This window comes from Schistocerca nitens, chromosome 5, assembly GCF_023898315.1.
Source record: "Schistocerca nitens isolate TAMUIC-IGC-003100 chromosome 5, iqSchNite1.1, whole genome shotgun sequence".
In the NCBI taxonomy this organism is placed as follows: Eukaryota; Metazoa; Arthropoda; class Insecta; order Orthoptera; family Acrididae; genus Schistocerca; species Schistocerca nitens.
In genome coordinates, this window is record NC_064618.1 from 466839884 (window position 1) to 466863244 (window position 23361).

A 23361-nucleotide genomic window follows, 5' to 3' on the forward strand; every position below is an offset into this window, starting at 1 on the left:
AACAAAGAAGTGTATACGAAGTGCAGCATTTGAGAGAAGTTGTCCATCATATAATTTTGTTCATTCCCATCCATTAACACGCCGCAGAAGAATTACTATTCCTGACAGTCAAAAAGTATGTTTGTATGTTCCATTAGGGATATACTATTATAAAATGGCAATCATATCAGAGAACTAAAAAAAAAGAACAACTGCATTACAGCTGGTAACACGTCGATATACAGTACTTTAGTCGAGGGATAACATTTTATCATATCAGAATGATCAGGTGAGCTATGTTACAAGATCGTGGACGCCAGGCCTATGTTGAGCTAAGTTAAGACAAGAGAAGCGTAACCAGTAAGTAGTGAAGTAGCGTGTAAGCCAGCGAGCAGTGTCGTTTACTTTAAATTGCGTAGGCTACCCCTTATCAGTATGACAGCTCAATATATTGGACGGGAGATTGTCGTTGACGAGCGTCTTACTTCACAATGGCTACCTAGCTGATTATTAATCTCTGCTCAGCGATTAGTTTTCAGTATCGATCTTTCAGTGACAAGTTGAATAACTGCTCACTCCTTGCACCTGCATCTACAACAGGACGTGGCGAAGTGTACGCTTGGCACCATTACTGTCTCGTCTCATTCCTGTTCCATTCGCGAATAATGTGGGGGAAGATCGATTGTTGGTAAGTCTCCGTACGAGTGTAATTTCCCTGATTTTCTCGTCGTGGTCATTTCGCGAGACGTGTGGAGAAGGTAGCAAAACGTTGTCTGATTCTTTGACTCATCCTGGAATAAGCGCAAGGCGCAGCGCCCGTAATGTAGCGTCTGCCGATGAAGGTATTTTACGCTTGTCAGTGTTTCCAGTGATTTATCGCTAACAGTGTAATAGAGAAATAATGGATCTCTCCGCTTATTCAGGCGCATGGCGTCACGTTTATTTACGTACTCGATCAACTGCGCTTATCACGGAACCTCTGCTGGTCTACCTGCGTTTTGCTACAGATTTTTGGAAAAGAGATTTTCTTGTAGATGGATGAACGTGAACTCTGCAATTCAGATAAGATCGTGTAAGAGTCCACTGACCCCCTTTACGAATTCTGCAACTTACCCTTCAGGTACAAGAGCGTGCACATGTGTTTCTCGCTTTGGAGAACAACAAGTACTTGCGAGAGTTTTCATTCTCGTTTTAACTCACTGCTTGAATCGGCACGCTCTGACATTTATATTTGTGTAAGTAGCTTGAGAAAAGGACAAACAGACTCTTAGATTCGGCTGTAGAGCGTCGGCTATGGTTCCGTACCAAACACGGACAAGAAACCCAGAGAAAGACAAGTATTCTTCCAGAACAAAATTGTGCAATCGTAAAATGGTGAAACGGAAAAATTACACTTATTCAAGTGTGTCACGTACAACGTTTAAATGTGATCGTTAGCTGAAAATATCTTATTAGTCAAAATATTTGCAACTGGACGTCATTATTGTACACTTCCTTATGTATTAAGCATATTTTCGTCTTCCTTCTGTCAGTCAATTAAGAAAACAATTTACTTTTTCATTTCTTTGTAAAAAAAATCTAATAATAATCTCAGAACCATACCAAGGAGACCGTGCGTCACTGGTAAAGCTGTGCCTCACCTCTCCCAGCCCCCGCAAAAAACAACCGCACTGCAGTTTAGTTTGCGCTTATTTAATACATTTTAATTTTGTACGTACGTTTCACAAAAACGAAGAGCAGCGAAACCGACGGTCCAGAGAGATTTGACACAAGAATTAATTACGAGGATTTAACGTTTAGCAAGGTGTTTAGCAAAGAACATAAAGATTGTTGATACTTCAGCACGTGCCGGAGTATAGCAAGACACCTAAAACATCAATAAGGCATACATTCATTAGTCTTGCTACAGCATATGACTGAGCAATGCCGACGATGACGAGTGCCAGGGCTGAATTCGTTTATGCAAGGATTCAACGCAGATGAACAGACTATAGCTATAAGCACAACGACTAACAATTCTTGTAATATTATTGAGGCCAGACAAGTTACTCGCGAATTCTTTTTCATTTACACAGCAGACAGTATCAACCAAAAGGACTGGCTGGAGGGAGACGTAAATGCCCTGTCCCCTGGTTCAAATGGCTCTGAGCACTATGGGACTTAACATCTTAGGTCATCAGTCCCCTAGAACTTAGAACTACTTAAACCTAACTAACCTAAGGACATCATACACATCCATGCTCGAGGCAGGATTCGAACCTGCGACCGTTGCGGTCGCGCGGTTCCAGACTGAAGCGCCTAGGACCGCTCGGCCACTCCGGCCGGCCCCTGCCCCCTGCACCTCTTTTGTTTGGTTACTCCACCTGGTGTCTCGCTCCATATCTCAATCGGCAGTAATCGGCAAAAATCGGTAGCCTTCGTTAATTAGCATATTTGCTTTAGCAACCGCTCACAGGCAGAGATCCTACGCCACCGTAGCTAAGTATACTTGAATATTTCTTATCAGTGTGGAATCCATACCACATAGGATTGATAGAAGAAATGGAGAAGATCCAAGGAAGCGCAGCGCGTCTCGTTTCAGGTTCATTTAGCAAGCACGAAAGTGTCGCGGAGATGTTCAATGAACACCTGTGGCAGGCGCTGTAACCTAAGCGTCCTCCATCACAGTGCAGTCTACTCTTGAAGTTGCGAGGGCGTACGTTGCTAGAAGAGTAACAAATATATTGCTTCCTCCAAGACATATCTCGCGGAGAGGCAGTGAAGATAAAATTAGAGAGAATCGAGGCTTATCAGCAATCGTTCTTCCCGCGAATCATTCGTGACTGGAATAGGAAAGGGGGAAAGTGACAGTGACTAGAAATTGTCCCCCGCTACAAGGTGGCTTACAGTATAGATGTAGAAGCAAGATCGCCACTATTGAACGTGAGCGAGCTGTGTAGGCGGTAGCGATGTGAGCCAAGCCCACTGTTGCCACGCAAACCGTGCTAAAGATATACGTCTGTTCTTTATGATGCTACTTGCACGAAACGACAGTGGCAACAACGTGCGTTTACAGTTGTGGGGCGAGAGAAAGGCACCTTCTCATGGCCACAAAACAGAAAAACAACAGTCAGGAGAACTGATGTATCTCCTCCAGTTAATTCTTAAGCCGTTTTTTTTTATTTCAATCAATTTTTACGTCCCCTCTGTGCAGTCCTTGGCGAGGGTCTGTCTGTGTACGCCATCGGTACGGCCGTAAGTGTTCTCTAGTTTATCACTGGTTAGTTCCTGCAGTATGTCCTACTGACGGATTACGGGGAACGACCAAGCGAAAACAGCATGTCTGATGTTAGTTGTGAAGTTCTGGAACTGCCGATGAGGGCAGTTTTCAGAAGTTGAGTGTTGCGACCAGCCGGCCGGAGTGGCCGTGCGGTTCTAGGCACTACAGTCTGGAGCCGAGCGACCGCTACGGTCGCAGGTTCGAATCCTGCCTCGGGCATGGATTGTGTGATGTCATTAGGTTAGTTAGGTTTAATTAGTTCTAAGTTCTAGGCGACTGATGACCTCAGAAGTTAAGTCACATAGTGCTCAGAGCCATTTGAACCATTTTTTGTTGCGACCAGACGAAACTACAGTCACCCAGCCGTAACTGTGGGTTCTTTAATTGCTTTGCAAGATGCATTATCAGAAGTACAAAATATAAAATATTAGTTCACTTTATTATCTGAATGGTAAAAAGATTTCCTTAACTTGATACAGTCCTTTGTTACAGTAGTGCTTGATAATGTACAACTGTCCATCATCAAGGTACCACTTGATGCTTACAATTACATCTCCTCTCTTGAAGTACAATATTCAACATTTACAAAAGTGCATTTCCGTCTGAGTCTTGAATAACGCTTTAGTACTACTAGATGAAGTTGATGCTGTAGCTGAGCTCACGAATTGGCGCAGAGCGCTTCCATGCTCGGCTCAATATTAGTCTCTGTGTGAGGGCGCCGCTGTGCTGAGACAGAAGGCGTGCCTTCTTTAGCCTCTTCCATCCGTCGTTGCGGATTGCAGCGAGGCATTGATAAAGTCTGTCGTACCGATTTGCATTGTCAACTTCGGTGTGGCGCCGCGATCTCATATCACACTGAACAAGAAAAAGCTGTAGCCTCTATAGCCTGCGAATATAATCTCGGGGATACCGAAGCATTTAACTCGATTTCAGCTCCATATCGGACAGGAGATATTCGTTGATGACCGACGTATGTTACAGCTGCTACATATTTGCTCGTTAATCTCAGCTGAGTGAAACACTTTCCGTATCGCTGATTCGGTGACAGGTTGAACAGCCGCGTGCACTCAACGCCTGTCGCGGTTGTCTGTCACAGTGGAGCATCCTGCTCGCCTCCCGACGGGTATTCCGCCTGCCAGCTCCCAGGACTCGAATGACGAACCCGTTACACACGCTGCAGCAATTTTGCACGACACCGCAGGCTTTTGAGCCCTGCAACGTGTGGCATCCGGGCGGCCCCAGCAGACAAAGGCGCCGGGACAAAGGCAGGGTCGCAGCGTCCGCCGTGACGTAAGCGCGCCGGCCTGGGTTCGTGGCCGGGAGCGACCTCGAAGGCCGGACCCACTAGCCGCTCTGGCAAAACGTAAACGTTCTCCAGTATGAATCTCCCACTCTGCAAAGGAGCATGCACTGTCTTCCTGCCAGAGTTAGTAAAAAGTTCATAAAAACATACGCTTCATTCCCAATATCTTTCAAGTTACAGGTATTTGAAACCGTCATGGTGGGAACTTTGCAGTTGATCGTGAATTAACGTGCCCTTAATTTTCAGGAGGTGGTGCGCAACAGCTGTTGTATATTTGGAAAATATCATATTACCGCCATTAGCTGCTGGTAGAATACCTCATTGATACAACCAGTTTCAGTCGTCTGCCATCATCAGGTTCCTATATACCAAGTAAAATAATACTAAAGTGTCACGAATCTGTTAAATGTAAAATGTTAACACCAACAAACACGTAAAAAATGTCACATACTCACATAAAAGTACCCACATCATCATGTCAAGCGAAATATAAAATCGTTATCATGCGGTGATAAAACCATAAATAATACGCATTCGTATAGAGATTCGGAAATTTGTGTTAAGTTCATATGGGACCAAACTGCTAAGGTCAGCGACCCCTAGGCCTACACACTACTTAATCTAACTTCAACTAACTTGCACTAACGACAACACACACACACCCATACCCCAGGGAGGAGTCGAACCTCCGACGAGGGAAGCCTCGCGAACCGTGGTTTTGGCGCCTTAGACCGCACAGCTACCCCGCGAGGCGTACAGAGATACCGGTCCTCTTATAGTAATACACATTACTTCATAGCACAGTTTTTTTATAGACTTACGACGTATTTTATATATTACGATATGTAGACAGTTAACTCTCTACAAATGCGAACCACTTACGTCTTTATGATGTGTGGTTTTCGTAATGAATCACATTACTGTGTTATGGTGTACTTTTATTCTCAGTGTATTATTCATGGTTTTATCACTTGACTATAAAGATTTTATATCTCGCCTAACACAGTGCTGTGAATACTTTTGTGTTAGTATGTGACATAGCATTAAGTGTCTGTTGGTGTTATAATTTACATCAGTTAAAATATTCGTGACATTTTAAGCCTATAATGTTACTTATGTATTATTTTATTTGGTATATAAGAACCTGACTATGGTCGGACGACTGAAACTGGCTGTATATGACATTTCTCAAGTAACCTTAATTTCCGTACTTTGTTCCAATATTTTTTGGAACTTTGCAGCTCTTTTAAAGAGATGCAGTGAATTTACAGGAAAACTTGACGCTAGCTTCTGTAAGTAACACAGGATCTGTCTGCGCTAGCTGTAAATACATGGAAGTTGGCGTGGCAATTTTTAACATGAATCCTGACAATAATTGGCAGAAATTACCAATACTTCAATTTACTTTCAGCTGATCTTTCTAGTTCATGGTAATTTAGGAAACCGTTGACAACACAGCGTAAATTTATGTGATATATTCTCCTTCAAATGGCGCGTGTTATCACATCTGATATTTGTTAGGTTCCTCCTAAAGTACTCAGCATACATTTCTGTGTACTGAAGAGCTTCTGGTTTGAAGAAGTTGCGCTATGGGAAAATAACATCATACAGACGTCACAGAGCAGAGTTTCAGGAAGCTCTGAATTGCTACAAGTATTGATACAACAATATTCCTTCCATTAAACAAAAACAAAACGCTACTCACAACTGTGTGTCTAGCTGTAACAATCGGGACAAAACGAGTGGTTAGTAACTAAAGACTGGCTGAGCTATCTTTCCAAACGCAATTTAGGTGTTAGCTGAAGGCTGAACGTGATTTCTCCATGAATATGGGCGGTGTACTGGTTGTCAAACCATGGTTTAATATACATCGTGTCCCAGGAATCTAGTTATCATGGACTCTAAAGTGCATATCTTAAGAGCTATGAGCATATCTTCATCTTCGATGCCGTGAAACAAACTTCTACTGAATGGTTTCCATATATTGAGAGGTGGTAGTACAGACAAAAACAAGAAAAAAGTGTCCATTACACATGGGCTCCAAAGCATTTACCTTAAGAGCTATGAGCACTTTTTAATCTTCGCTATTGTGAAACACATGTCTGATACTGAAAGAGTGCTCATAGCTCTTAGGGTATGAATTTTAGAGCCCATTTTTACTAGACAATTTTTTTCTTGCTTTGGTCCATACTACCTACTAGCAAAATATGGAAAGCAACGAGCTTGCAGTAGAAGAGATTTGTTACAGTAACGAAGATGGAAATTAAAAAAAATGGTTCAAATGGCTCTGAGCACTATGGGACTCAACTGCTGAGGTCATTAGTTCCCTAGAACTTAGAACTAGTTAAACCTAACTAACCTAAGGACATCACAAACATCCATGCCCGAGGCAGGATTCGAACCTGCGACCGTAGCGGTCTTGCGGTTCCAGACTGCAGCGCCTTTAACCGCACGGCCACTTCGGCCGGCTGATGGAAATCAAAGAGCCTGCAATAGAAGAGATTTGTTTTACAGTGTCGTAGACAGACAAGTGCCCATACCTCTTAAGGTACGCATTTAAAGGCCCATGTTTACCGGACTTCTTTGCTTCGAATGATCGTTTGTCTCATATGCCTTAATATTGACCATTCCTCCTAATACACCCTGTATAGTTTGACTTCTGACTGTTGAATACTGCCTCGATATATTTGGCTGTGTTGAAGGATGCCTAAGGTACTTGAGCTCTTTTCTTTTGATTCTACGATTAAACCGGCTATCACATGAACTGAGTGTCAGGACGAGGAGTACCTGTCAGGAAAGATGATCTTAGGATTACCACATCTCTATGAATCAAATATAAATCTCCTAGATCGAAACTGGAAATGAAAATAAAGTGTTATTTAATTACGTGACTGGCTGCTAATAAAGGGTTATTCTGTTATGCGACTGGGTGCTTCTATTTGTACCTATGATTGGTAGAAACCTATGTTATGTCAATAGTGAGCGCCCAAGGGCCTGAGTATTATTGCACTGATTTATAGAAACATCAGGGTTTCTATAGACCTGGACTACCAAAACTCTTAATATCTACCTGTGTCAGGTTGAAATGGTCAGTGGTGGGTGGCTTTCAATTTGAGAAACTCCAATACTCTTTAATGTCACTTTAGTAAGTTCTTTATTCGAAAAGCTCTTCAAATGGCTGGCAGTATCTAATACGGAGATTCTTACCGCACAAATATCTTCGGCCGTCGTCGATATTTGAACGCAGACCTTCCATAGACAAGGATTTAGGGATGTAGTCGTCAGTGGCAACCACTGCATTGAGACGTATCCGATGGTATATACCGTACGTCTATCTCTGTTTGTGAACGACGTCGGCAGTTCATAGTTCTTCATAGGGCATACACTTATTTCAAAACTGCCAAAAAACGTTCGTAAGTTTCTAGATTAAATAACCCTTCAGTCACCACATTTACTACCGATCTGTACATATCAGGGTCTAATTTATTCTGAAGACTTCGAGAACAAGTTTTTAATTCCATTGACGAAATTTCGTGAGATAACAGCTTTCTGAATATTTTGATATATCAGACCCGTGGTCTCATGTAGCTCGTTGCAGATTACGATTTATTTGATTTGTTATCCCAATCTTTGTTTCTTTGAAAATACTTTCTCAACAATGAAAAAGCATGTAATATTTATTAACCTTAAGGCGGGAAGATCCGTGTTTCTTTTTTCATCGGCTCCTTTGCACACATACAAAAGTACTGTGATGTGGTGGCTGTCGCTGAGGGAACAGTTGCACACACGAGGCATATGTCGATCAACTCTTCATCAGGAAACCTATCCTTACTGCTGCGTATCACTGTTAACACACAATAAACATTGCCGGAAAAACAAACCGAGAAAGTTCGAAATTTTAAAAAGCGTTGTTGACTGGAGCGCAGTGATCGGCGTAAAATGTTAAAAATCAATCAAAATAGCCTCGATCATGTTTTCAGATTTTTTATTTGTTGATAACAGGTTTCGGCCCTTTCCTCAGACCATCTTCAGGCTTACACCGCCATTATGGCTACTGGTGGATGCGACCAGCAGCCATAATGGCGGTGTAAGCCTGAAGATGTTCTGAGGAAAGAGCCGAAAGCGGTTGCTAACAAATAAAAAAATCTGAAAACACGGTTGAGATTGTTTTTATTGATTTTTAAAACCGAGAGAGAACTGAGCGGTACCGAAAGCAAACTTAACGGCGAATACTAAAATGAGCGTTGCTGTTGTCAACAGACAGAATGTGACAAGTTTGTTTCCCAACAAGGCACACGGCGCATACCATCGCCATTTTCACTGTTGTGCAGGTATTTACCGTACGAAACAGATCCGAAGATTAATGGGGTGCAAGAAATCAAACGTAATCGAATTACTCAGTAACAAGCCATAGAAGACGCAAGTCTGTTATCCCAAAATACTTAGAGTACATCCCTAAACAACATTTGAAAGTCTGCCGCTGGATTTTGTATTTTCCATTTGTGACAATTTGCCATGTGAACTGATGGTGAGAAAACCTGATTTTTTATTCTTTTGGTTCTATGCAGTGTGTATGTACTGCTATTTGAGATGAAATAGTCTGCAGTTACGCGTTATAAGGAGCTATTTTTTTTCAATCTACACTCCGTCGATAACTGTGGATTAAAAAAAAATAACGTACACTCCGCCGGTAACTCTGCTACTGGTATTTCCAGAGGACATTCCAGTAGGTCTGTTGCAACTTCACCAGCTGCCGTGCGACGCGAGCAGCGCAGGTGTCTCCTGGCTTTGTTGGCACAGTCGGTGAGTGCAGCCGTAGGCCGCGAGATGCAGCTGCAGCGGAGGTCAGGTACCCTGGCGCATAGACTGCCCGCGCGACACAAACACACGCGTCCGGCAAGCGGCAAGCAGCGTTCGGACAGCGGGGATAACGATTCATCAGCTGTCTACGCAAATACAGCCGGCGAATATCCGCCGTCAGGCGACTCCCCCACATCGCGGACGGCCCAGGCGTTGACGTTTCACAATCGGGTGTTATTACGCGCGGGCGACAAGCGTTGCGACAGTCAGGTGGAGGGGCCGTTGCGAGCGCCAGGGGAAAGAAATATGTTTACGAGTCGCACAGCACACGCGCCAGTGAAGCAACACGGACTAAATGCTGCGGCGGTTCGGAACCTTTCCGCAGATATGCTCAGATACTAGTGGTGAGATTCCGAAATATGGCGGAAGAGTGTGCGGAAGAATTAGTGCGAACAGGTACAGAAATAATTGGTACTGTTCAACACAGGCGGCATAAGAGACTTGCAAATTTCTCCGTTCTAGGAGGTTACTGGTCGAGACACATTTCCGCTGTTCTCATTCAGTATTTTACCGGAATGAGTTTTTACTCTGGAATCGAGTGTACGCTGATTTGAATTTTCCTGGCTCATTAAAACTGTGTGCCGGATCGGGACACGAACCAAGAACATTTGCCTACGTAGTTTAGTCGGTAGACCACAAGAATGCGAAAAGAAAAGGTTCCGGGCTGGTGTCCCAGTACAGCACACCAGCACACAGTTTTAATGTGCCAATAAGTTTCAGCTTTTTTTCTGTACAAAAGGTCCTATTATTTTTGTCACTTGTATTTCCTTTCTCCTATGGCAATGATTTATTAACACGAAAAGTACCGACTTGTACGGTGGTTTGTAGTTGACGTTAACCTGTAGGTGCCGCTGAAGCTGGCAGTTCAAAAGTCGGAGGAAGCAAGCGCTCCAGTGGTTAGCGTTGTTGGTTACTGTCGTGGAAGTCCCACTATCGATTCTCGGTGATCGCCTCCAATGTTTCAGTGGTGGAATGGTCTGGAACGGAGTCTACACAGTCAGTCTACGCCAGATGGTGAGTCCAGAAGGGAAACCGCTTCAATAAACATGCAACAAAACTGATACGTAAGCTACCGAAGTGGCATCATATCGAAAGGCTTGCACGCAGCTGGGAGCCACACGAAATTTATTTATTTATTGAAGAAGAACACACCACCTTCAATAAAGCCACTCCTAGTAAAGCATTGCAGTGTTCAAAGCAACCTTCAAGTTGATTACAGCTTTAATCTTTTTTTAACTCCAGGTACAATATGCCTACTACAGCCTTCTATTGCCCATCATCGTCCATAATTACATAACTGTAGAGAAGGTGCAAATATGAAAAGGTGTAGTCCTGCTTGAGCAGAAGTTGGGTCTATTATTGGTCCCTATGTTCTGGTTCAGATGAGGTATGAACGCCTTAAATTACTGTGGCTGAATGCTGGAATGGGTTCCTGTGCTCGATAAAGGTCAGTTTTCCGTAAAAACTGATCCGATGCTTCTTTTCTAATGGTGTAACTATCGATAGAAAATTAGCTCTTACGCAATAATACAATCATAATTTGCTTTACGGAAAGGCTGCAAGCCCGAAAGTCGGTTCGCTCTCCTGATGGTCAGGAATCGTTTCCTGTCACTTGCAGCTTCTTTCACGTCCACCAGTGGTTTATTAATGTGAAAAATGTCAGGCTGAAGCGTGGCGCGGAGTCCATGCGAACTATAGGTCCTCTGTAATTCACTTGGTAAGACCAAGGTTTGGAGGAAGGCAAGAGGTGGTCCTCTAAAAGGTCACGCTTTGCAAAGCTGTTCAGATCACGTTCGAGATGTGATAGCTTTATTTTCTTTTACGCCAATGTGCAGTGTGTTTCTTTGCCCATTACTAACCTTATATTACCCATTGGCGAACATAATTACTCTACTAGAGGGGAGCGCAATGGTGGTAGAGTCCCTCGATGAGGCATTGGTTCGATCCTTTGTCCAACGCTTTTGGTTAAGATGTAGCGTGATAGTCTTAAATGATTGCAGATGAATGCTGGGATGGATTTTTACGTCCCATCGTAGTCTGTTTGCCATCAAAGTGGATCCGACGCCTCCGATTTAACAACATCATTATTGTGGAAAAATAAGCTGAAACATGGTAATACTTTAATTTCGTTTCCGTATTATTGTCCTCAGTGGCCCGATGTAAATCAGAGCGTAAGAGATATATGTTTACGATCCTCAAGTACTCTCGCGGGAGAAGAAAAAAATGGAGGAAATACAGGGTTGTTTTCGTTTTTGGTAAGCTCGGATGTAGATGCGTTTGATGCACAGGTCGATGACAGAAATGAGTGTGGAGTTCTGGTCGTCCAGAGGAGAGACCCGCGCCAGTAGTGCCGCCGAACTTACTTGCAAGGGTGAGAGACGCCCGCTGGCGCGCCAGGAGCTCGAGTTGTAGACTTCCCGGTGAACGGGAGCTGTCGGACAGAGCAACGGGTCGTCGGCCCAAGTGTGTCACTCGCGATGCACTGAGCGCTCCGCCGGCGGTGGCGAGCTTTCTAAAACGGTTCGCGGCGACGGAAACTGAGTCGAGTGGATAGCGGCCGGTGAGTCGGCAGTCGTCGTCGTCTTCTTCGCGCGGGAGCAGCCTTGCAGCGAGCGCACCACTTCCACTCGTCGCAACAGCGAAACCAAGACTACGGCCGCGGGCAGCGCCGCCCGCTGCTAGTATAGCGGTAGGCGGCGCCGCTGACGTCACGTAGTGCTCCCTAGCCTGCAGCCAATCGCGGCGCGCTGTCGCGTGGTCACGTGACGCGCCGAGGCGCCCCGGGGGATTTCGGCCGACGGTGGGCGCCTCCCCTCCGTGTGAGTGCTGGGATGGCGCCTCGGGCGTCGGCGATCCGCCTCTCGCCCGAGCGTGTTGAGCCGGGTCGGCGTCGTATCTCCGACACTTACAGCTGGCTGTAAATGGCTGCTGGAAATCCGTGGGATAACAGTTAACGACCCTGTTGGGTTAAAAAAAAAAAGTTGCCTACTGAAACAGCTGTACGCGTGAGACATTTTAATGCCTCGTACTTGCGTGCGATAACGGTTAAGCTATCGAATTTATCTTTTTCGGTATTTCGGTCTTAGGAGGTTAATAGCACTCCAGTATAAGGTAACCAAGTTACTTGCCGCGTTTACATGCGGCACAACTTACGGAAGATAAAGGGCGAAATACTGTTTTCTTTTTATCCCTAAAAATAGCAATTTGACAGCTACATTTCACTATTTTTATATTTTAATTTCTGTTTTTATTCTCCGACACAATCGCAATTATCTTTACACATAATCAGTTCTGGCCACCTCAAACGGCTGTCTTCCATGATAGTTTTAGGTGTCACGAGTAAAATATGTTTCATATTTTAAAATAAGGAAGCAATAGAATTTCCCATAGTTGCTGAACGGCAGGACCATGCGTTGTCACTAATTTAACAGGTATTCTGCTAAACTTTATATAGTTGAATAGAGAAAAAGTCAAATAATTATCCACCACCATTGACATCTGGAGGTGGTTACAAATCGACAAAAATACATTGCGTTCGTTAAACTGTTTCGATAAAATGAGGGAAGTAAACATTCGATCTAAAAATTACTTATTTAGTTTTTAGGGAGATCATTCTTTTTCATCTTTTTACAATATAGACAGAGTGTTAAAACGTATTCAGCACGTTGAGAAGCGGTAGTATGGACAAAAACGACAGAAATATCCAGTAGAAATGGGGTCTAAAATGCGTACCTTAAGGCCTATCAACGCATGTTCATATTCGCTGCTGTGAAACACATCTCTTCCGCTGCAAGCGCATTGCTATTTGGAACGATCTATAGAATGCAGTAAACAGTTGCATTCCTCAACTGTTGTCCATCCATATATCTAGAGGACGTACTATTCCAAGAACGGCTGGAGATATGTTGAGGGTGGAGCGCGAATCCGTTTTCCCCGAAATTGTCCGAGAACACCTAACATAGACATTTAATTGGCAATAGACTGGGCAGAGTTGTTGGTATACTTGAAATCTTTGATGATATACTAACACTACAGAAACAGGTTATCAGTGCCAACCCGCACACAGCACATCCGTGATTAGCCTGGTGTTTTTAAGAGAGTGCGTGATCCCCTAAGAGATCAGACAGAAGCATGCCTTACTACGAACAGACGCCATATTGAGCACCTCCTTTAGCGATGGCTCACAACTGCAGGTCGTATGTAAGAGCAAGCAGAGTACATTAGAAATTCTACTGCTTCATATGAACAGTATCATGTGTTCTCATTCGTTTATTTATTTGTTTACTACATTCTGTATGTCGTTCGGAATAGCAATTTGTTTCCATTAGAAGAGATATGTTTCACAGTAGAGAAGATGGACAAGTGCTCATAGCTCTTAAGTTATGAATTTTAAAGCCCACATTTAATGGCAATTTTTTTTGTGTTTGGTACATACTACTACCTCTCAGATTATGGAATAATGTTTCTAACACTCTGTATATTATAAAAATTAGTAAAATAATGACGTAGAGTTTGCTAAGTTTACTTACTCATTAAAAAACAAAAAAGAATGCTCTGTCTAATAGCTAAGTAATAAAATTTAGATCGAGTGTTCACTTTCCTCATTTTAACGTAACACATGTATTGCACGTAGTGCATTGTAACCACCACCAGATGCCGATCTTAGTTGGATTTATGTATTTTCTCTATTGAACTGTATAAACTGAACACCATTTAAGTTAGCGACAACGCATGGTCCCCCCGGTGCAGCAGCTAAGTATGAGAAATTTTATCATCCCTTATTTTATAATACGGCAACGGCCTTGCCGCAGTGGATACACCTGTTCCCGTGAGATCACCAAAGTTAAGCGCTGTCGGGATTGGCCGGCACTTGGATGGGTGACCATCCAAGCCGCCATACACTGTTGCCATTTTTCGGGGTGCACTCTGCCTCGTGATGCCAACTGAGGAGCTACTCGACCAATTAGTAGCGGCTTCGGTCAAGAATACCATCGTAACGACCGGGAGAGCGGTGTGCTGACCCCACGCCCCTCCTATCCGCATCCTTAACTGAGGATGGTACGATGACACGGCGGTCGGATGGTCCCGGTAGGCCACTTGTGGCCTGTAGACGGTGTGCTTATTTTATAATACAGAACATACACTCCTGGAAATTGAAATAAGAACACCGTGAATTCATTGTCCCAGGAAGGGGAAACTTTATTGACACATTCCTGGGGTCAGATACATCACATGATCACACTGACAGAACCACAGGCACATAGACACAGGCAACAGAGCATGCACAATGTCGGCACTAGTACAGTGTATATCCACCTTTCGCAGCAATGCAGGCTGCTATTCTCCCATGGAGACGATCGTAGAGATGCTGGATGTAGTCCTGTGGAACGGCTTGCCATGCCATTTCCACCTGGCGCCTCAGTTGGACCAGCGTTCGTGCTGGACGTGCAGACCGCGTGAGACGACGCTTCATCCAGTCCCAAACATGCTCAATGGGGGACAGATCCGGAGATCTTGCTGGCCAGGGTAGTTGACTTACACCTTTTAGAGCACGTTGGGTGTCACGGGATACATGCGGACGTGCATTGTCCTGTTGGAACAGCAAGTTCCCTTGCCGGTCTAGGAATGGTAGAACGATGGGTTCGATGACGGTTTGGATGTACCGTGCACTATTCAGTGTCCCCTCGACGATCACCAGTGGTGTACGGCCAGTGTAGGAGATCGCTCCCCACACCATGATGCCGGGTGTTGGCCCTGTGTGCCTCGGTCGTATGCAGTCCTGATTGTGGCGCTCACCTGCACGGCGCCAAACACGCATACGACCATCATTGGCACCAAGGCAGAAGCGACTCTCATCGCTGAAGACGACACGTCTCCATTCGTCCCTCCATTCACGCCTGTCGCGACACCACTGGAGGCGGGCTGCACGATGTTGGGGCGTGAGCGGAAGACGGCCTAACGGTGTGCGGGACCGTAGCCCAGCTTCATGGAGACGGTTGCGAATGGTCCTCGCCGATACCCCAGGAGCAACAGTGTCCCTAATTTGCTGGGAAGTGGTGGTGCGGTCCCCTACGGCACTGCGTAGGATCCTACGGTCTTGGCGTGCATCCGTGCGTCGCTGCGGTCCGGTCCCAGGTCGACGGGCACGTGCACCTTCCGCCGACCACTGGCGACAACATCGATGTACTGTGGAGACCTCACGCCCCACGTGTTGAGCAATTCGGCGGTACGTCCACCCGGCCTCCCGCATGCCCACTATACGCCCTCGCTCAAAGTCCGTCAACTGCACATACGGTTCACGTCCACGCTGTCGCGGCATGCTACCAGTGTTAAAGACTGCGATGGAGCTCCGTATGCCACGGCAAACTGGCTGACACTGACGGCGGCGGTGCACAAATGCTGCGCAGCTAGCGCCATTCGACGGCCAACACCGCGGTTCCTGGTGTGTCCGCTGTGCCGTGCGTGTGATCATTGCTTGTACAGCCCTCTCGCAGTGTCCGGAGCAAGTATGGTGGGTCTGTCACACCGGTGTCAATGTGTTCTTTTTTCCATTTCCAGGAGTGTATTTCACAGCTCAAAATTTTACAGAAGTTTTATATTTTAATTATTAGAACTGAATATAGCCGTTTGAGACTGTCGAAACTGGCAATTTTTTGAGACAATTGTGATTATATGAAATAATTAAAAAACAAATATGTTAATAAATATGTAATTCTGGTTCCGATTATTCTGCAGAAACCGTCCTGCTGCGATACGGAAAACAGATGGCATCACAGTATCGGAGTGAAATGGCGCAGCAACTGGAAACTACTCCAAAGTTGAAGTATGCGGGCAGTATGATTACTGTGGCCAAAACGTCTAAACTGCACACAGATTCACCGTGAAATTCTGGCGATATATGCACCAAATTAAATGTCGCGTCTAATGGTACTGAAATGGTGTCAACAATTTGACCAATGTCACACGGACGTTAGTGATTCTGATCGTGAAGTCACATCTTAATGAACATCTGCGGCGCAAGAGATTTCGCAACGATGAAGACGTTTACACTGCGATTCTCGAACGGCTCCGTGCCGAACGAGCGGATTTATTACGTCGAGGAGTTGAACGATTGGTTCCGTCAAGTGTTTACAGAGATTTGGTGGCTACGTTAAAAAGCAGTGTCATACGTCTGTGTCACTTTGAAGTGCAGTGTAGCATTAAAGAATGCCATAAAATGTGTAACTTACTTTTTGAAGTCCTCTCATATGTGAAGATGCGGTGGATTTATTTAAATAATTGAAATCAGTTAGTTACTGCACACACAGTTTATGCTAATCTACTGAAAACCTTGATAATATCTCTGAGGGATCTGAGCCTTGCTTCACATAATACGAGTTGAGTGCCTTAAACTTTGAACCGTTACGTTCTGTCTTGTTGTTACCGAATTTTTTGTTTGTCTAGATTACATATATTTTCAATGTTATGACTGGTTTCAATTCCACTGAAAAATTTTCACAGCTGTAGAGATAGAGAAACAAAAATGACTAACCATCAAATAACCCACGAGACAAAACGCTGTTATTAAACCATTTGTAAAATGAAAAGTATCAGACGTACCTGAGTAAGATCACTACAAGGGTAATTCCTTAATTTGTAAGAGGGGTGTTCGATAAGTAATACAACAAATTTTCTTTCTCGGCAACTTCGGTTAAAAAAAATTCGGCATTTCTTATGGGACAACGTGGAATATTCCAGCTAATGGCGGTAATATGATATTTTCCAAATACACTACTGACCCTTAAAATTGCTACACCAAGAAGAAATGCAGATGATAAAGGGATATTCATTGCACTATTCATTATACTAGAACTGACATGTGATAACATTTTCACGCAATTTGGGGGCATAGATCGTGAGAAATCAGTAACCAGAACAACCACCTCTGGCCGTAATAACGGCCTTGATACGCCTGGGCATTGAGTCAAACAGAGCTTGGATGGCGTGTACAGGTACAGCTGCCCATGCAGCTTCAACACGATACCACAGTTCAAGAGTAGTGACTCGCGTATTGTGACGAGCCAGTTGCTCGGCCACCACTGACAAGACGTTTTCAATTGGTGAGAGATCTGGAGAATGTGCTGGCCAGGGCAGCAGGCGAACATTTTCCTTATCCAGAAAGGGCCGTAAAGCACCTGCAACATGCGGTCGTGCATTATCCTGCTGAAATGTAGGGTTTCGCAGGGATCGAATGAAGGGTAGAGCCACGGGTCGTAATACATCTGAAATGTAACGTCCACTGTTCAAAGTGCCGTCAATGCGAACAAGAGGTGACCGAGACGTGTAACCAATGGCACCCCATACCATCACGCCGGGTGATACGCCAGTATGGCGATGACGAACACACGCTTCCAATGTGCGTTCACCGCGATGTCACCAAACACGGATACGACCATCAGGATGCTGTAAACAGAACCTGGATTCATCCGAAACAATGACGTTTTGCGATTCGTGCAAACATATTCAAATGTGTGTGAAATCTGATGGGACTTAACTGCCGAGGTCATCAGTCCCTAAGCTTACACACTACTTAACCTAAATTATCCTAAGGACAAACACACACACACCTATGCCCGAGGGAGGACTCGAACCTCCGCCTGAACCAGCCGCACAGTCCATGACTGCAGCGCCCTAGAGCGTTCGGCTAATCCCGCGCGGCGCCATTCGTGCACCCGGGTTCGTCGTTGACTACACCATCGGAGGTGCTCCTATCTGTGATGCAGCGTCAAGGGTGAACGCAGCCATGGTCTCCGAGCTGATAGTCCATGCTGCTGCAAACTTCGTCGAACTGTTCATGCAGATGGTTGTTGTCTTGCAAACGTCCCGATCTGTTGACTCAGGGATCGAGACGTGGCAGCACGATCCGTTACAGCCATGCGGATAAGATGCCTGTCATCTCGATTGCTAGTGATACGAGGACGTTGGAATCCAGCACGGCGTTCCATATTACCCTCCTGAACCCACTGATTCCATATTCTTCTAACAGTCATTGGATCTTGACCAACGCGAGCAGCAATGTTGCGATACGATAAACCGAAATCACGATAGGCTACAATCCGACCTTTATCAAAGTCGGAAGCGTGATGGTGCGCATTTCTCCTCCTTGCACGAGGCATCACAACAACGTTTCACCAGGCAACGGTGGTCAACTGCTGTTTGTGTATGAGAAATCGGTCGGTAACTTTCCTCATGTCAGCACGTTGTGTGAATGCTCTGAAAAGCTAATTATTTGCATATCACAGCATGTTCTTCCTGTCGGTTAAATTTGGCGTCTATAGCACGTCATCTTCGTGGTGTAGCAATTTTAATGGCCAGTAGTGTAGTTTCACGAAGTACCGACAGCTTGCGGTAGTGTTCGTAGGCTTCAAAATGGCTTCTGTAACGGAGGTGTGTTCAAACCAGAGAACTGCCATTGATATTATTTTGGCGGAAAACCAGAGCATCATAGATATTCAGATTCGCTTGCAGAACGAGTACGAACGCCTGGCATGGTGAATCGTTGGGCGAGGCGTCTGTCATCATCGCAAAAAATGTCGAGTGGATCTGTCCGATCTCCCACGTGCCAGCCGGATGTACATAGCTGTGAATTCTGCAATGTTGGAACGTTCGGACATTCTCACTCGAGATGATCGACGGATGGTTGTGGAACACTTCGCTCCTCAGCTGGACGTCTGTGCTGCTAGTGCTGATACACTCGTGCACCTCTTGGGGTACTCAGAGGTGTGCGTCTGGATCTTGTAACTTCCAACTTCCGTCTGTTTGGTCCAGTGCAGGATGCACTCTGCGGGAAGCAGTACGTGGATGATGGGGACGTTTTTGGTGCAGCACGACGTCGGCTCCGACGTCGACCAGTAGAGTGGCGCCATGCGGGCATACAGGCGCTACCAGTATGGCGGCCTAAGGACATCGCACTGAACGGAGATTATGTTGAAAAATAGGGTTTTGTAGCCAAAAGAGTGGGGAATAATATGATGTACTGGAATCCTGAATAAAATGTGCTTTCAGAAAAAAGAAAATGTGTCACTTTACTTATTGAAAGTCCGTCCTACAACCAAAATGCATGTCACGTCGTAGAGCAATGGAGTAGAGTGATACCATTATCGTTTTTCGTATAAGGCCGCAAGGCTGCTTCTAATAACTGCCTGGAGTACTTAAAACAGAACTCGTGTGTTATGTCTGACGCATGTGTCACATACGCATTGAAGAGCCAAAGAAACTGGTACACCTGCTTAATATCGTGTAGGGTCCCCGGGAGCTTACAGAAGTGTCGCAACACAACGTGTCATGGACTCGTCTTGAGTAGTGCTGGAGGGAACTGACATCATGAATCCTGCAGGGCTGACCATAAATCCGTAAGAGTTCAAAGGCGTGGAGATCTCTTCTGAACAGCTCGTTGCAAGGCATCCCATATATGCTCAATAATGTTCATGTTTGGGGAGTTTGGTGGCCAGCGAAAGTGTTTAAAGTCAGAAGAGTGCTCCTGGAGTCGCTCTGGAGCAATTCTGAACGTGTGGGTAGTCGCATTGTCCGATGGAATTGCCCAAGTCCGTCGGAATGCACAATGAACTATAGATGCAGGGGATCGGACAGGATGCTTACGTACGTGTCAATTGTCAGAGTCGTATCTACACCTATCAGGGGTCCCATATCACTCCAAACGCAAACGCTCCGCACCATTACAGCACCTCCACCAGCTTGCACAGTCCCCTGCTGACGTGGATCCACTGGGTTGTCTCCATACGCGTGCACGTCCATCCGCTCGATACAATTTGAAACCAGACTCATCCGACCAGGCAACACATTTCGAGTCATCAACAGTCCAATGTCGGTGTTGACGGGCCCAGGCGCGGCGTAAAGCTTTGTTTCGTGCAGTCATCAAGGATACACGAGTGGCCTTCGGCTCCGAAAGCCCAATCGATGACGTTTCGTTGAATGGTTCGCATGTCGAGACTTGTTCATGGCTGAGCATTGAAATATGCACTACTCTGCGGAAGGGTTGCACTTCCGTCACGTTGAACGATTCACTTCGATCGTCATTTGTACCGTTCTTGCAGGATCTTTTCCCTGTCGCAGCGATGTCGGAGATTTGATGTTTTACCGGATTCCTGACATTCACTGTACACTCCTGAAATGGCCGTACGGGAAAATCTCCACCTCATCGCTACTTCGGAGTTGCTGTGTTCCATCACTCGTGCGTCGACTATAGCACGACGTTCAAACTCACTTAAATCCTGATAACCTGTCATTGTAGCAACAGTAACCGAGTTAACAAAGGCATACACTTGTTTTCTTTTATACGCGTTGCCGATCGCAGCGCCGTATTCTTCCTGTTTACATATCTTTGTATTTGAATAAGCGGTTCTATGCGCTACAGTCTGGAAACGCGAGACCGCTACGGGCGCAGGTTCGAATCGTGCCTCGGGCATGGATGTTTGTGATGTCCTTAGGTTAGTTAGGTTTAAGTGGTTCTAAGTTCTAAGGGACTGATGACCTGAGACGTTAAATCCCATAGTGCTCAAAGCCATTTGAACCATTTTTTTTTGAATAAGCATGCCGATACCAATTTTTTTGTGCTTCAGTGTAATCTACAAAACAGATTACCTGATCAAAACTATCGGGACACCTATTAGTGGACATTAATATGGTGCGTGTCCCCCATTCACATTTATAGCTCTGATGGGGACATTATGAATGAGGTGTCTGATTGTCTATGGAGGAACGGCAGGACCTTCTCCCTCGAGAGCCGAAACAAGAAAAGGTACTTATGTTGGCTGCTGGAATCTGGAGCGAAGTCGACGCTGTAACTCATGCCAAACCTGTTCCATTGGGTTCAGGTTGGAACTCTGGGCAAACCAGTCCACGAACCATAGCCTCAAAGATGGTGCTTTTTGACAGGTCGGATTGAAATGCTGAAACAAACAACTGTTCCCTACTGTACGCAGTACACAGTGCTGTAAAACATGTACATATCTTTTCGCATTTAGCGTTTTGTTAAGCACAGTGAGGGGACGACACCCTAATCACGGAAAACACACCCAACCGTAACCACCTCATCTGTACTCCACTGTCGGCATTACATACGACGGCAAGTAACTTTCTCCAGGCATTCGTCGAATCAAGGTCCTTTCGTCGGATTGCCACACGATATAACGTGATTAATCTCTCCCGGTCACTCAATTTCCTTCATCGCTTTCCTAGTTACAACACTCCTTACAACTCTTCAAGTGTCGCTTAACACTGGCTACAGAAACATGTAGCTATTTCTTTGTTACTCCTTATGCTCAGTCACTGTGCTAGCTGGACTGCTGGTAGTCCGTCAGTACCTGAGGTCTACCTGGTCTTGTTTAGCTGTTGTTCCTTCCCGTTTCCACTTCACAATCACGTCGCCCTCAGTCGACTTGCGTAGCTTTAGAAGGGTTCAAATGTTCTTGATTGATTTGCTATTCAGGTGACATACAATGACTAGTCCACGTCCGAAGTCCCTTAGCTCTCCTGATCGATGCCGCGCGGGATTAGCCGAGTGGTCTCAGGCGCTGCAGTCATGGGCTGTGCGGCTGGTCCCGGCGGAGGTTCGAATCCTCCCTCGGGCATGGGTGTGTGTGTTTGTCGTTACGATAATTTAGGTTAAGTAATGTGTTAAGTCCCATAAGATTTCACACACATTTTCTCCTGATCGACCCATTCTGTTGTTACTGCTTCTCTACTGACGAGACGAAAGACCCGCATACTGTTATACTGGTGAGTCTGCCTCATGTGACATCTAGTGGTCGATTCGTTATTAGGTGGGAGTGTCTGGACACTTTTTATCTTATCGTGTTTGCGCAGTACACAAGTTCGTTTTGAAGCTCTTACGCCAAATATTATCCGTTGCCTAGCGAGCTTATGCTACCACACTATCGTATTGTTCGACGACGTAACATGCATGTTGTTTATAGAAATTGACGGGCTACTTTCCTGGTCGGGACACGTAGCTGTGTTCTGGTATATTTGGTTTTAAATATGATGTAATAGCAACTCTGTGTATCGCAGGCTATGTGATAATCATTTTACTTTTCTTCTCTCTATAGGTCGAAAGATGGACAAACGGTAGTTACTGTTGTTCTGAAGAAGGTTGGGTTATCCCGAACGAAACCAGTTAAATTCTAGGTAACGGTGCAACTCAGGCTGTTGATTATTAAAATTAAAATTAATATTTATACTGTTGCTGAGAGGGCCGCGAAATGTTGAAGATAGATAGATAGACCATAAACCAGTCATGATATTAGAAGTACACTGCAAAAGAAACTGGTTCAAAATGGCTCTGAGCACTATGGGACTCAACTGCTGAGGTCATTAGTCCCCTAGAACTTAGAACTAGTTAAACCTAACTAACCTAAGGACATCACAAACATCCATGCCCGAGGCAGGATTCGAACCTGCGACCGTAGCGGTCTTGCGGTTCCAGACTGCAGCGCCTTTAACCGCACGGCCACTTCGGCCGGCCAAAAGAAACTGGTATTGGCATGCGTATTCATATAGAGAGATATGTAAACAGGCCGAACACGGCGCTGCAGTCGGCAACCCCTGTATAAGACAAGCTTCTGGCGCAGTTGCTAGATCGGTTACTGCTGCTACAATGGTAGATTATAAAGATTTAGGTGAGTCTGAACGTGGTGTTACAATCGGCGCACGAGCGGTGGACAAACCATCTCCGACATAGCGATGAAGTGGGGATATTCTCGTAGGACCACTTCAAGAGTGCACTGTGAATATCAGTAATCCTGTAAAACATCCCATCTCCGACATCGTTGCTGCCGGAAAAATATCCTGCAAGAACGGGACCAATGACGACTGAAGAGAATCGTTCAACGTGATAGAAGTGCAACCCTTCCGCAAATTGCTGCAGTTTTCAATTTGGGCCACCAACAAGTGTCAGCGTGAG

The 23361-nt window shown here is 45.2% G+C and overlaps 1 protein-coding gene across 1 annotated transcript in view; it reads right to left on the reverse strand.

The window, feature by feature from the left end:
- LOC126259244 (UNC93-like protein) overlaps positions 1-12046 on the reverse strand; it is a 246046-nt gene extending 234000 nt beyond the window's left edge. The window contains exon 1 of the mRNA XM_049955868.1: positions 11765-12046. The gene's annotated coding sequence lies outside the window, so the exon portion shown is untranslated. The remainder of the gene's footprint in view (positions 1-11764) is intronic.
- Between the last annotated feature and the right edge of the window lie 11315 nt (positions 12047-23361).